This window comes from Gopherus flavomarginatus, chromosome 4, assembly GCF_025201925.1.
Source record: "Gopherus flavomarginatus isolate rGopFla2 chromosome 4, rGopFla2.mat.asm, whole genome shotgun sequence".
In the NCBI taxonomy this organism is placed as follows: domain Eukaryota; kingdom Metazoa; phylum Chordata; order Testudines; family Testudinidae; genus Gopherus; species Gopherus flavomarginatus.
Window position 1 is genome coordinate 82716560 of NC_066620.1, and position 15170 is coordinate 82731729.

The following is a 15170-nucleotide window of genomic DNA, read 5'->3' on the forward strand; positions in this document are numbered from 1 at the left end:
ACTGACAAGGAGGACCCAGACACCAGACAGACTAGACTGGAACATCAAAGAGGACAAAAGACTTTGCTGTTTACTTTCCACCAACTCCCACTTTTCCCCCTGTCCCCTTCCCAAACATGAATCTTGCAAGTGAATTTCTCCCATAGGCTGAGTTTGAAGCTCCAAGTAGAAGTGGGAGAAGGGAATAAAAACCCCTAACAAGGAGGAACTGTATCTTTATGCTGCTTGGACTCTGGGGGTAAGGATGGGGGCAAAGATTACTAGGCATAAACAAAAGATCCCCGGTGCTTGGCCTGGATTAGCCTACATGACATAGAGTTTGCTTATTATAGTAGTGTCTATTACTTTTTAAATTTATGATTAGAACTCATTTGTATACCTTGTAAACAACTCATTTATTTTCTTATCAATAAATCTGTATATCATTTATTATAGGATTCACTACAAGTGTTGTCTTTGATGTGAGATCTAAGGTGCAATTTACCTGGGGTGACTGGTCCTTTTGGGGCTGGAAGTCACCTGAATATTGGTGTAATTCATGGTTTAAGGGACCATCTATCACAAAGGTAGGCTCACCTGGGTGGTAAGATGGATCCAAGTACCCAGGAGAACTGTGTGTGACTCCGTGTTAAGGCTGTTATAGTGCCCGAGGAGTTTACGCTTGGTAATTGGTTGGTGAAATCTGCATATGAAACTCACAACCAATTTGAGGGTTGTGTTCTGTTTCTTAACAGTCTGCTCTGAAGTTGGTGCTCATTCTCTTGAGCCACTGAAGGACTCTTGGACTATAAGGTATTCTGATGAGAGTGTCTCTGTCTCTCTTGTTGACACTGGTGCACTTTGTATAGATAAATAAGACTGGGCCAGACAGATTGGTGCCTCCCTGCAGCCTAGACTTAAGTACCTAACATCCTGAGAGGAGTAGGCCTTAGGACACACTTACCTCCTCAAGCATCTCTGATTAGCTAGCTTAGGCAGCTCCCTGCATAGTGTACTTACTTTTGTGGATTGCATTCTCAGCCACCTCTCTCTCTTCATTCATTATATAGTGAGCCAAGGTGCTTAACAAAGGGCTTGTGGATCCCAGTGATTTTCAAGGCATCTGCAAATTATCTGTTGTGACGCTGTAGACTTGTCTACAGTTGAAATGCTACAGTGGTACAGCTGCACCAGTGTAGCACTTCAATGTAGACATTACCTATGCCGATGGGAGAAGTTCAGCAAAGGTAATCCCCCTCCCTGATAGGCGGCAGGTAAGTCGACCGAAGAATTCTTCCATCAACTTAGCACGTACACTGGGGGTTATATCAGCTTAACTATGTCACTCCGGGGTGTGGATTTTTCATACCCCTGAGTGACAGAGCTATGCCAATGTAAGTTCCCAGTGTAAACCAGCCCTGAGAAGTGCAATATCTAAATCCCTTTGTGGATCTGGGCCAGAAGCTACAGATGTTTCTAGTCATCAGGGTGCTACATGCTCAGCTGACAGATCCTTAGGCAGTCAGATCTTAACAGGCAGTGTACTGATATGTCCTATTGGCTGTGTTACTGACAACCTAATACCTTGTTGCAGACAAAGATTATTCTCACTTTCACCAGCACTAGTTTGACAAAAGTTTCCCTGGGACAGGAGTTTATACCTATCAAAAAATAATACCTTAAGGGAGAGAGTAAGTAGAATTGTGCATGACTAACATAGCACATTCTGTACATATGACCACAATAAGGGTAGTAATGTTATATCACAATACATTAAAACAATTATAGCTCTGAAAATTATTGCATCAAGCCATCTAATTTGGTTTCTCTCCGCGGGTTCATAAAAGCGCACCTAGAAGCTCTGCAATGTGGTGGGGAAAAAGCTAGTTCGTCCTAAATGAGTCTCCTTGTAACTGAGTCTTTTAAATAGGCAATACTTTTGTGTCATAGCTATCTGTATTGTTTAACTGAGCACTGCAGGTATACAGAAACCCTTAAGTGAAAAGGTTCCTATACCAAGGAGCTCACAGTGTCACTCAGGCAAATACAACACAAAGGGTGACACTACTGTAGGGATGTGTGGAGATGCTATATAGATAAATTACACAGTTTTGCCATATAAACAAACTTGGGGCCTCATGCTGAGTGGTACCAAAGCCATAAGTGGTTCCATTGAAATCAATGAGAACCACTTGGTGATTACGGTACTAGTCAATGTGAGTAAGAGTATCAGAGTCTGACAGGCTGTTTTACATGTGAAATATTTGGGATCAGTAACATAACATATTGCATAACTGGAGCTCTTCTAGTCTATCCTGTCAAAATGTTTTCATTAAGTTTTTTATATAATATGAAATATTTCCATAAAATATATCTATCCAACTGACTTATGGCCACAAAAGTGTGGAAATTTAAAGTTCAGGTTGAAATTGTGAGCTGACACCAGGGGCCAAATTCACAGCTGGTGTAAGCAGAAACAACTCAGTTGACCTCAGTGAAGTCCCGTCTGCTTATGCAAGCAGTGACTGACATCTCTAATTTATCCCATTTTGCTGAAGACTGTTGTAGCATATGTATTCAGCTCATCTACTGTTCTGACTTTCCCACAATGCATAGCACACTTCTCTGTTTTTAAAAAAATGCTAACATTTAATAGACTTGTCTGGTTTGATCGAAGTGTAATCAGAAGTTTCACTCAGTCTGGGGAGTTCACCAGAAACGACACATCCTGAGTACCATAAAGAGGCTTCATCTGCAGAATGGGGGCTTCCTATGAGATAGAGAGATCTGATGATAATATTGTATAAAGTTTCTCTGAGCAAACATCACTGTTGCACTGATGATCTGTTTTATCATCTCTGATGTTTACACAGCAATATTTGTAAATCTGTTAAAACTTCCTAAAATAAATAAAATAAACAGATAAAAAACAAAACCCCATTCCCATTCCACTCAGCCAGGACACATGCAAAACAAAGCATTTCCTTTTCTAGTCCACTCCCCTATCCCTCTTCTGCCCTCTTCCAGCTCCCTCCCTGTCCTGCCCTGCCCTGCCCAGTCTCCTGCCCCTCCTCCAGAATAACAACTAACTCCAATATTCAGCTATTTCATTTCCCCTCAATCTTTGACCCCTCACATTTTCCCTCCTGCCTACTGCTCTCCTGTGTAAGACTCATAAGTCAGAATATGTATATTAGAATGTTTTAATGTAAACATACCGGTGTTTGTTTAAGAACTGGATGGAAAGCCTGGACTATGTTTTCCTGTGCCCTGTCCCTTTAAGGCTTGGAACTGTTCTGAAGAGATCACAGAAGGGATCCAGCTCTGATGATCAGCCTGTGGTCGGAAGAGGCCAGTGCTCCCTGAAAGGAAACTGTCTTTGGTTTTGGATTATGGCAAAAAGTAGTAAAATACTCCCAGACAAAGGTGCTGTTTGTAACTGAAGTGGAACCTCACCACCTCCCAGCCTACTTCCTGTCCATCACATTTCCCTGCAGTAGGGCTTGCTAGCCCTTTGTCTGGCTCCCTGGCCTCCCTGCTGACCGTCAGGTTTTTTGGTTCTCAGGATCGATTGGTGAGACACCCTCTGCTGCTTCCCCTACTACCCATTAATTTTGCCTCCCTGCCTTCAGTTTCTTCCTTCTCCTCTAGGGAGAGCCCCAAAGGGAACTAGAGGAGGTGCCAAAGATACAAAATGCTGAGCAGCACACTCATTTTAATCCCAAGGTTACTGCTGTCCCACACCAATTTGCTGTCCCCTCATTTTTACTCTCCAAAATAATTAGGAAGGAAGAACCTTGAAATGGAGGTTACAAAAATAATTATTTACACGGAAGGAATGGCTCCTGAGGCCATGGAAATTTTCCATATCAATTTGTGTCCCACTCATTTTGGGTCATTGTCAGATGCAGCATCCCATATTTGGGGCTTTGTTGGCCGAGAGGTACGCTGAGCCACCAGGGATAAGAGAAAGAGAGGAGTCATAACAGCAGCAGCCTGCTCAGTCCGCTGTGTTGAGAAGAGAACCCCACAAGGAGCCATGGAGAATCTGAGGGGAAAGGGGTGAGGGCTGGGAACTGGAAGGAAGCTGGTTGTGTGTGGGGGGAAAGAAATTGATGTGTTTGGTGAGTTGTGTAACATGACACCTATTTTATGTTCAAAGTCAATTATCTTGAGAGGGTGCTGGTCTCACTAGGAAGCTGGGAGTCTCCCCTTGTTTCTAGTCTTGCAGCTATATGAAGTAGTGAAGGAGTGTAAAGCTGTGACATTTTTAAATACAGAAAATGCATCACTGGCCCAGGACTGAATCATGCCTGTGTGGGTCTTTGAGTAGGGGCAATTTTTGAGGAGAAAAAGGAAAATTTGGAGAGTGATTTACTAGGCTGGGGGGAGGGGTTGGTTGATACAATGGCAGCTGGTTGAGGCTACTCAGCTGTTTGGAATGTTAAAAATCCTGGGAGCTGGGTTTATGAACTAAGAACATACAAGACAGTCAAGAGTGCATTATAAATGTATTTATTACATGGCCCTGCAATGTAATCACATGGGTATCATCTCCATAGTTGCATTTTGAACACTATAATAAGTTATTGTGGCAGAGCTGACCTTGCTCCCGTGGGTCCTGTGCTTCTAGGCTGTTTATGCTAGCCTCAGTGGCTCACTGTGACCCTCCATGTAGCCCTTCTCTCTCTAGGGCCAGGGTTACAGTCTACTGAGCCCTTTTCATCACAGGCCTGCAAGGAGGTTGGTGAGAGAATTCCCACAGTCTCTGTTCAGCCTCCTGTCCTGACAGGGGCCTGACTTCCCCTCCCAGGAGATGTTCCTGTAGTGGTGGGTTGGGGGGAACCCTGGCCAACCCTCTACTCTGGGGTCCCAGGGACCCCAATGGTAGCAGTTGTTGACAGCCAACCTTTTACTGCCAGAGCTGCTACATTTCCCTGGGCCACTTCCCCACAGCTCTCCTGCTTCTCCCTTCTTCACCCTTACCTTAGGGCTCCTTTAACAATGGTCTGAGGGTGTCTTCAGTAACCAGCCCTTCAGCCACACTTCCTCACCCCTGGCTCTTCCCTGTCTGACTGGAGTGAGCCCTTTTTATAGTATCAGCAGGGCCTTAATTAGAGTCAGGTGGTCACATTAACTAAATGGCCTCACCTGACTCTTTGCAGGTTAATTAGAGTCAGGTGTTCTTATTAGCCTGTAGCAGCCCCTGCTCTGGTCAGTCAGGGAACAGAAAACTGTTAATCCAGTGGCCAGTATATCTGCCCTCTGCTATTCTGCTGTTCCCAACTGGCCTGGGTCTATCACAGTATGCAGACACATCTTTTCAATGTCTTGTTCAGGAAGAATTTTTTTGGAGGGGGGAAAGGAGGAGTTATCAAAATATTTTGCCCAACCTGGCTGAGACTACAGTTCACTCACTTTTCCCTCCAAGACATCAAGTATGTTCTTCCTGTAAAATGTTCAGCCTTTCCTTATCTGGAACTGGTATATTTTAAAACTGCCATTTACCCAAGTGGTACATTATTCCACTCCAGTATCTTTTCAGCTGGTTTTGAGACATTTAACAGATTTTTTTTAAAATGTTTCAAAAATAGATGAGTTTGTCATTATAGTGATAGCAAGGACTGATTGCCTGATTATTGCCACAGCATAATACACGCAGGTGCTATTCAAGTTTCTCCACTCCATTCATTTCTGGTCAACAATATCCCAGCCTTACTGCATGTCTTCACCGGGCCAAAGGTTAGCATCACTATTCCATAGGAGCCTCAAGACAGCACTGCTTCTCAGTGGAAGACTGTTTAGTGGGAAGCTAATATTTACATCTTATATTTCTTTAGCTGATTTTCCATTTCTTATGGTGATAAGTTTGGAATAATGGCATTATTTGATTAAACTTTCTCAGAGTTACTGCTGAATGGACTGTTTGCTGGTAGAATTAATAAAAAGGCGAAGACACTTCATTAACATGCTTGGGATTGAGCTGGATTGGCGGCAGTGCGAGTTCAGTTATGCCAAAGGGCATGTGCTAAGGAAACTCAGAAAGCTTTTAAATCATATTCTTAAAGGTTGAATCAGTAGCTGTCCTTGTGAGAGTTTTAGTCCGGAATACGCTAGAACATTTTTTCCCCATTCATGCTAGTGGTGCTTGGTGTACAGAACTATACAGGCAGAAGTGGTGTGGTTTATTATTTTGGTTATTCGAAGCATCAAGCTTGATTTGCATTTGCTTGACCTATTGAAAAAGTAAAACAAAAAAGCTGGCATATGTAAAAACTGTCATCCTCTCACACTTAGTGATTGACACAAAGTAGGATCACAGAATGGACCAGGTTTCATCCTGATGTATGTGGGCCAAACTCCATTTGTCTGGGCTGAGTTAGAACCAATTGGCCTGGTTCTCCACTGCCTTACCCTTTGTGTAGGCATTTACACCTGTGCAAAAGCAGTTAATACTGTCTGACAGTACTGTCTTTGAAGGATACTGGCAGACATGAATTCCAAAGCATTTCATACAACTCATTGCAAGTCTCCACCACCAGCAGTAGACCATGGTGCAAACAGCAGTAGGTGACAGTGAGTGGCTTTCCCCTGGGCAGAGTTTGAGACAAAATCATATTTTCCCCCAAGCCTCTTAAACATATATGCAGAATTTATTATGAGACAAGCCTTGGGAGGTTTTGACAGAGGGGAAGTTGGTGGACCAACTCAGTTATGCCGATGACATGATACTCTTGTGACAACCACCAACATTATGCAACAAAATGTTGGAATTTGTAAAATCGGTTAATGAGGAATAAGGACTATTCCTGAATTCCATGAAAACAAAGTGCATGTACACCGACACAGCTAACAAATGCAAAATGCAAGCAGACATCACGATTAACAGACAAACTGTTGAGGCAGTGGATGAATTTAATTATCTGGGATCATATGTATCCAACCAAGAAGGCTGTTCCACAGAAATCAGAAGACAGCTAAGGATGGCTCACTCAGCTAGGACCTCCCTTGAGAAAGTGTGGAAAAACTCTGGCATTCCAAAATGTACAGAATGTGGGACTGATGAAAAGCCTAATTTTTTCCATAGTGATTTATGGATGTGAATTGTGGGAAGTTAAATGCTGCTGACAAGAAGAAAATTGAAGTTGTGAAATGTGGTGCTGGCAAAGACTCTTGAGTATGTCCTCAATGAGCCACCCCCCTCCCCCTATGTCTATGTTAGAAATATTATTGGAGAGGAGCAGATCCTGATGTCAGAAAACAGATGCACAACCATATACTTTGATCACATTGGGGTAGAGATGGAAATAACCTTCAGAAGGTTATTATGGAAGGAAGTAGTAGGGGATGACCAGCAAGGGGATGTTTGCATGGTGTATAGCAGATCACTGGAAGCTGACTTGCTGAGTGCTTGAAGTTGGTGATGGAAAATTCTGCTATGATGTCACCAATATTCAGACATGAATAAATGGATTTACTTACCTAAAATGAGTGTATACATGCACTTTACCAGGTCTAAATGACTATACAAAGGTCAAGAAGACCAACATCTTCAGTTTCTCTGCAAAATCAGTGTGGCAAATGTAATTGTGCAAACTGTGTTGACAAGTAAATGGTAATGGGTATATGAATAATGAACAAGTAGTCTTTTCCCAGTGGATTCAGCAGCAAACAATCCCTTGTTCCTAGGCACAAGCAGCTGTCTTTCTGCATTGCTAAAATACTGTACAAGCTGACTCATATATATGTTTAAAATCATAAAAATTTAAGCCCAAAGTATCCTCCAATTTGAAATTCAAAGGTCTGATTCTAATCTCATTTTAAGAAATTTTAATGCTGATATAACTCCCTTGATTTAATGGAGTTATTCCTGATTAATTCCCACAAAATTCACACACACTTTGTTTCAAAGACTGGAGATTTTTCAGAGGAATTATTTATCATCTCTTCAGTGAAGTATGGGAGTACAGGCAAAGTTGTTCCCTATATCTGTTTGCAATAGTTTTTAAAAGTTTTGTCTTATGAACAATGTTTAGTTAAAAAGTAAACAACCTTATAAGTGATGAGTTTTCGTATAGCTTTGTACTCAGTCTGATAATCTCCTTGTTTTAAAGAACTTTTTAATATTCTCATTTTCTTGAAAAATCAATATTTCAAAGCCCTCAATTAAAGCTGCTAGGTGCTGTAGTCATAAAATAATAAATGATGCTGATCATGGAATCATAGACATATAGGTCTGGAAGGACCTCGAGCAAGAGACTATCTGATCTTCCCATCTTGATCCAGGAAAAATTCCCAAGGAACTAAAAATGGTGGAGATTCTCTGAGGACGCCTTCTAAAGAAATTTTATGAATGACCATGTCATCTAATATGATAATAAAAGGTCATTAAGAAAACCAAACTAAGAACTACTGCTTGTCTATGGGGGAACAAAAACTGCCTGGCAATCTACCCCAGGAAGAGGTCTCAAATGTTTTTTTCCATTCCCTACAGGTTCTCTTCTTGCTCCTAATAACCCTTTTGAGTTGCTGTAGTCATCCAGAATAAAGAACAGAAATACTTGTGGCACTTTAGAGACTAACAAGTCTGGAGCCTTTCCCTGCCAGTTTCCCCCTCTTGCTCGGGATGCAAATTCTAAGATTCCTTCACATTTAAGTCCTTGAACTATTCAGTCCAGTTGACTTCTTTAACTAATTCCCTTCATTTCCCAAAGCCTGCCTTTTTTAAATAAAAACCCATAGCTGACATCAACTATGGTTCTGTTTGCTTTCTTTTCTGATGCCTGTGTTCTATGTTCTTTCTAAAACATCTCTCATCTAGAGAGATTAGCAAAGCCACACCGGGACAGACTAATGCCCAAGACAGTCTAGTACATTTATAGAAAAGCTCCAGGAAAAGAATAAAATATTCATAAGTAGCATAAAATATTTATGAAGTAATATTTGCCCATGTATGGTGCTAAACCCACCACAGGTGCCTTCTCAAGATGAAACTTGGTAGAAAAATTGATCTGAACTTGGCAAGGTATCTAGCAAATAGTCCTGGGGGGGGAAAAATCACTCAGCAATAACTCAGAAAAAAACCAACATGAAGGTGGAGAACAGCAAAGACAGAAGAACAAATAAGGGTTGCCTTTTCTTGCTTTCATTACAAATGAACTTTACAAGAGTAAATAAATTAATAATAATAATTTGTTTTTAATTAGAGATTGGTCTGAACTAGGACTGTCAAGCGAGTAAAAAAACGATTGTGATTAATTGCTCTGTTAAACAATAAAAGATTACCATTTATTTAAATATTTTTTGATGTTTTCTACATTTTCAAATATATTGATTTCAATTACAACACAGAATACAAAGTGTACGGTGCTCACTTTATTTTTATTACAAATATTTGCACTGTAAAAAACAAAAGAAATAGGATTTTTCTATTCACCTACTACAAATACTGCAGTGCAATCTCTTTATCATGAAAGTTGAACTTACAAATGTAGAATTATGTACAAAAAAATTCTGCACTCAAAAACAAAACAATGTAAAACTTTAGAGCCTACAAGTCCAATCAGTTCTACTTCTTGTTCAGCCAACTGCTCAAACAAACAAGTTTGTTTATATTTGCAGAAGATAATGCTGCCTGCTTCTTGTTCACAACGTCACCTGAAAGTGAGAACAGACATTTATATGCCACTGTTGTAGCCAGTGTCACAAAATATTTACATGCCAGATGCGCTAAAGATTCATATGTCCCTTGATACTTCAACCACCATTCCAGAGGACATGCGTCCATGCTGATGACAGATTCTGCTCGATAACGATCAAAAGAAGTGCGGACTGATGCATATTCATTTTCATAATCTGAATCATGCAGTGGGTGCTACGGAGATGTGTCATTCTAGTGAGCCAGCACCCAACCCTCTAGCCAAGGCCTCTTGGATGTTTCTTATCCTCTCGGGGAAGAACACCCCACAGTCAACAAACAAGGTTAAATAGAGGTATGAAGGAAAAGACAGGAAGCAAACAAAACTTGAGGCAGCTCCTGTCAGAGTATGGGCCTCTTTTACTTCAGAGAACCCTGGGAGTAGCACAGTCCACTTCAGAGTTTGCTGGGTCTCAGGTCTTTTCCCCCTTTCAGCTCAGGGGATCCTCATGCTTCTGTGAGGGTTAAGGCTCTGCTGGCTGTCAGCCCTCTCATCAGGGCTGGGGAGCTTAACAGCTTGTTCCCTTCTCAGGGTTGCCCCCATCTTTGTCTTTGAGTGCAGCAGCCTCATCGTATGAGATTACAACTGCCACTTCCTTCATTTTTAGCCAGGTTTTATTGTTTTTATATCCTTTCACTCAGCCTACTATCCTTAAGAAAAGGCAGAAAGGCTTTTTTTTCCCCACTGTTTCATTTCCCTGACATTCTCATTAGTCCTTTTAGGGAAGAATCTTTGATTCCAAGCCAACTAAATTTTTCATAAAGAAACTTTATATAGAATATTGCCTACAATGCCATAGGACATGATCAATAGTTTCTTTGGGTTTGCACACATTACACAACCCATCTTTATGTCTTTTTAATAAATTTAATTTATTATTGAAGGAACAATGACCTGTTAACACTGTGAAAATGACTACTTCACTTTTCCTGTCATGACTGGGGAGTATAGTATTATTTTTGAGCATACATCATAGAACCTTCATCTGTTTGTTTCCTTAATGCCTAGCTTGGACCATTCCTTCGCAAGCTCCTTTGTGACTATGCTTTTAAATTCTTGTCTTCTTAAGGGTAACGTAATAGCCTCCTCATTTTTAAAAGCAAGTTTTGCTGCTTTGCCAGCCATCTCATTTTCAGGAATTCCAATATGCGCTGAAATCCATGATACTGTTACACAGATACCTGCTTACATTATTTCCGCAGTTAGACACATTATTTCACTTATGTCATTTCTGCTTTCTGAATTCCCTGTTCTGATTATTATTATGGCTGACAAGGAATTAGATAAAATTACAGCTACAGCTAGTTGTACAGCTCTTATCCAGGTTAGTGCTAACATTATCCCCATTAGTTCAGCCATCAAAATGGTCCCATAATTCAATAGCCTTGTAGATTTCTGTATTCCAAGACTAGTAACACAGAATGCTGTTCCCATTCTACCCATGCTGTCAACTTTTGATCCAAAGCTGCCCCCATTTTTCATAAATAAATTCAGAAATGTCACTAGTCATTATGTGTGCTTTTCCTTCCTTCAGTTTTTTCATACAGTTCAAATCCACAAATGGGGGAATAGCTGTCCAGCTGTAATATGAGTTCCCATGACTAAAAATTTTAGTTCTCTCTATTTTTCTTTTTAAAAAATATCTCCTTTTCCCATTTTTTTACCCTGATAGTTAGGGCTCTGTGTCTGTCACTGAGATAACGGATTCCATGACTTTCCGTGACCTCCGTGACTGCTGCATGGGCCAGTGTGGCTGACCCAGAGCTGCCCTAGCAGCTGGCTCCAGGGGCTGGCTCCTGGGACAACCGCACAAGCCAGCTGCTGGAGTGGTGCTGGGGACAGCCATACCAGCTGCTGCTGCCGTGGCCCCCGGCATTAGTCCCCAGGCAGCCGGGCAGAGCAGCCGCAGTGCGCTGGCCCCAGCATTGTACCATTACTGCATAACTATTCATCACATTTAATTTTGAAAAGGTCCCAATCAGCTTTTTGAAAATTCCAGATAGAAACTCTTTTTGTATTTTTGACATTTCCTCAGCCTGGGTATTCAATAAGCATAGGGAATGGATCACTTTCCATTCCATCCTCTTTATGAATTTCCCAGCTGAATTTACTAGCTATATTGTTTGTTGTAATTCCCAGATCCAAAACCAAAAAGGATCCATCCACTAAATTAAATCTAGATTACCAGATTATGCATATCAATAAATTGTTCTAAGCATTTGCCATTTAGATCAGTTCTCTTACTTCCCTGTAGCTCATTATGACTATTAAAGTCTCCACAAACGTTGAATGGGTTTTGACATTAATTTTTTTTCTAGTTCTAAAATAACTACTTTTTTACGTGCATTACAAACATTATAATTCTATATATAAGTGTTTTGTTCTGCAAAGGATTCTCAATAGCATTATATTCAAAACTTAGTTTCTGCACATCCATTTCGATGTATCTAAGTCCCTCTTTTATAAATACGCAGATTACCCCCTATACCCGGGTATACTTCTGATCCTTCTGGAGTATATCATATCCCAGAAGACTGAACACAAGTTTACTTATTAGCTATTTTTCTTGCACACATATTACATCATGCTTTTTCCCATTTCAAAGATGGAGGTTCTTAAATTCCTGTCCATGCATTATTAAACTATGCACATGCCAACGAAGGATCATTAAGACTATATTAAAGATGTATTATTGCCTTCATTTAAAGTTGCATGAATACAGTTTGTCAAGAGGTTGTTTATCTTTAAATATTTTTCTGCTGCTTTTGCTGTGATTTTAATCTTCATTTTTCCCTTTCTTCAAGGTGCAGTTAATTATGTCTATAATGAACACTATAAACTTCTCTTTACTTACAAGCAATACATCATCTCCACTTCCTCTTGTATTCTCTTCCCTGATGAGATGTATTCTGCTGCTCCTGTATGTCTTTTCTCTTACTTATGTATTTTTCTTTTTCTGTTGTCTGCAGTGGGTAACTTTTTGGTAGCCTCCACGTGAGATACTTTTTGAATAATTTTATTTTTTTGTATTTCTCTAGCTTGTTCTGCAACTGCACATCCTTTATATACTGCATTGTGCTTTCCCCCTGCAATTAAGTTCAGTTCCTTCTACACAGTTCTCACATGAGTGATTTCCTCCACATTTACTGCATCTCATTGTTCCCTTACAAATGGCTGCCCCATGTCCAAATATTTGACAATTATAGGGAGAGGGTGGGAAAAATATATGGTTTAACCAAGGAAGATTGATACCCCATTTGGATACTATCTGGAAGTGTCCCACCTTTACTTGTTATTGCGTACTGAACACTAGAAGATCCTGGGACCCAAGTGGATAAATGTTGCCTGAATTCTGCCCATGGGGAATCCCCATACATCATCTCCCTAAGCTCCATCACGCAACACCAAGAAATATTGCGACTGACCACAGAAATTCCCAAAATATCCTCTAGCTCTGCAACTTCCTCTCCAAATCTGAAAGCACTGAAAAAACCGAGGAGATCTGCCTCATCCCATCTACAGACAAAATGATGCCTGAGCCTGATGGAATGCAGCTGATGGCAGTGCTACAACAGATGGCCACAGATACTGTTGGAATTAAATTTGCAGCTTCTACCCTGCAGACTAACATCTGCAGGGTAGAAGCTGCAAAGAGTGCGCTACAAGCTCTATTCAGAGAACATAGAATTGATACTCTTGCAAAGGAAATCAAGGCCTTGGATGTAAACTATTCTTCTGCCTCTCCCAGAAAAACTCAGACTCCTTATCGGTCTAAGTTATGTAATCAACAAAATTCTGTTCCAAAAGGCAGTGTTTGCTTTATTTGGTTTGAAGGAAAACCACTGGAAATCTGATGAAAGAGCTGGCAAGCTGTTGGCATGCAGATTCAGGAAAAGGCTAACAGATATAAGATTGCTACTATTTCATGACTGTAGCAATAAATTATATACAATACAGATATTAAAAAACAATTTCAACGGTTTTATTCTAAACTATATTTAGCTGAAGAAGAAATCAGTAAGGATGCCCTAGATAACTTTTTTTAATGGATTGCTTCTGCTATAGATCTCTGACTCTCAGAACAAACTTTTAGATGCTCCTCTAGACATCATGGAACTAACTCAGGCGATAAAAGAAATGAAATTTGGAAAAACTCCTGATGCAGACAGGTTCCCAGTTGAATTTTACAAAGAGTTCTCAGAAACTTTAACAGCTAGATTATAGAATACATTCAATGAGGCCAAGAATAAGCAAACTCTTCCACCTACCACAGGTGCCAGCTTTCTCCGGGTCCTGGGGGTGCTCAACTCCCCCCACTCTGCCCCAGGCCTTACCCCACCCATGCCCCTTCCCTCAAGCTCCCACGGGATCACTTTAGGGTCTAATAATAAAAATTTCTGCTACAAGCTGGGGGCCCCTCAATTGGAAATGACAGAGGAGGAGAAAGATTTGGGTGTGCTGGTCAAGCGTAGGATGATAATGAGCCAGCAATATGCTGTAGCTGCAAAGAGTAAATGCAGATACCTAGGATGGGACATTTCCAGTAGAGATAGACAAGTATTAATGTCACTGTACAAGGTTCTGGTAAGACCTCATCTGGAATACTGTGTACAGTTCTGGTCATCTATGTTCCAAAAAAGATCACTTCAGACTGGAACAGGTGCAGAGAAGAGCTACTGGGATAATCAAGAGAATGAAGGGCCTATCTTGTGAGATGAGACTGGCAGAGCTTGCCTAGCAAAACAGAAGGCTCAGAGTGGATCTGATTATTTTCTATATATACATTGGACGGTAAACACCATGGAGTGTAAAGAGGTAAAGGACAATGCTGACGCAAGAACAAATGGGTATAAACTAGCCATGAACAAATCTAGGTTGGAAATTAGAAGATTTCTAACCATCAGAGGGATGAATTTCTGGAACAGTGTCCCATAAGGAGTTGTGGGGACAAAAGCCTTAAACAATTTTAAGAGACAGTTGGACAAATTCATGAGTGAGATTGTTTGATGAGGTTGCTTGTGATGGTAGGGGACAGGGCTCAGCAACCTTGAGGGTCCCTTCCAGTTTGTCTTACATTCCTAAAATTCATTCTTCAAGGCTTCAGCCAGTCACCTATGGAGGTCAGGAATGGATCTCCCCTCTCCAGTGTAGTCTTTTCCCCCTCCTTCCTCTGAAGCCTCAGAGGTGGTCACAGCTGGAGATGGGACACTGGATGGGGGAGGGCCTGTGCTCTGAGGCAGCACCAAACATTCTCTCTCAGGTGTTTAGCTGGCTGGGTCTTGTTCATATGTTCAGGATCTGACTGCTATATATAGGGCTAGGAAAGAATTTCCCCCTGTGTCAGATTGGCAGTGATCTTGTGCAATTTTTTTTTGTTTGGCTTCCTCTGCAGCATGGAGTGTGGGTCCCATACCGGGAATATCTGGGGATCTCTCACTTAATCAGTTCTCTGACACCACTGTGGCCTCAGGCATTGGTGTACTCTGGTGCCTT

General features: G+C 41.0%; 1 long non-coding RNA gene across 1 annotated transcript in view; it reads left to right on the forward strand.

Annotated features, from left to right (window-relative positions):
• Window positions 1-15170, forward strand: part of LOC127049011 (uncharacterized) — a 51236-nt gene that overhangs the window by 5462 nt on the left and 30604 nt on the right. Inside the window, exon 2 of the long non-coding RNA XR_007773846.1 lies at window positions 436-566. This is a non-coding gene — a long non-coding RNA (uncharacterized LOC127049011). The remainder of the gene's footprint in view (window positions 1-435; window positions 567-15170) is intronic.